This window comes from Lipotes vexillifer, unplaced genomic scaffold, assembly GCF_000442215.2.
Source record: "Lipotes vexillifer unplaced genomic scaffold, Lipotes_vexillifer_v1.1 scaffold1718, whole genome shotgun sequence".
In the NCBI taxonomy this organism is placed as follows: Eukaryota; Metazoa; Chordata; class Mammalia; order Artiodactyla; family Lipotidae; genus Lipotes; species Lipotes vexillifer.
Genome location: NW_006783672.1, coordinates 78,021 through 78,630, shown reverse-complemented (window position 1 = coordinate 78,630; position 610 = coordinate 78,021). Strand labels below are relative to the sequence as shown.

Sequence of the window (610 nt, the reverse complement as noted above, 5' to 3'; positions counted from 1 at the left end):
CCCCGCCGTGCTCTGCACACTGCCTGCTCGTCCCCCATCCCCCATCCCCCATCCCCCATCCCCCTGCTCTCTCCGCCAAAGGAGAGCAAACCACTGATGGGGCAAGTGGGGTAGGGTGGGGAAAATACGAGGTCGACCACAGGGCCCTCCTGATGGCGGCTGGTGGGGCCACCCCCACCCTGTGGAGCCAGGTCCTGGCAGCTCTGCAGTGCCCCTCGCCCCAGGCCGAGAGCCCCTGCCGGCGGCCCAGGCTGGTCCGTGTGCCGCAGCCTGGCCCCAGGCTGTGATCGCCGAGGGATTCCAGAGGGGAGGGCCCTGTGGGGCTGCACTCCCACCACCCCACCCCCTCTCCTCTTTCGCTACCGTTTTCTAGTGTTGACTCATCTGAGATGTTTTGATTTGCATTTCTGTTGTCTAAAGTGGGAGTAATCATTTTTCGCAGTTTTTGAGACACTTTTTCTGTAATTTGGTGACCCCACTCCCTTGTTCCTCGAGTCCCCATGCCCCCAAGTCCCCAAGCACCCAGTACAGCCTGTCAGTGTCTGGACAGCTGGTCCTGGTCCTGTTGGGTGTTTCCATGCTCCTTTTTTTTTTTTTTTTTTTTTTTTTT

General features: G+C 59.0%; 1 protein-coding gene across 1 annotated transcript in view; it reads left to right on the top strand.

Annotated features, from left to right (window-relative positions):
• BRF1 (BRF1 general transcription factor IIIB subunit) overlaps window positions 1-610 on the top strand; it is a 70,504-nt gene that overhangs the window by 65,730 nt on the left and 4,164 nt on the right.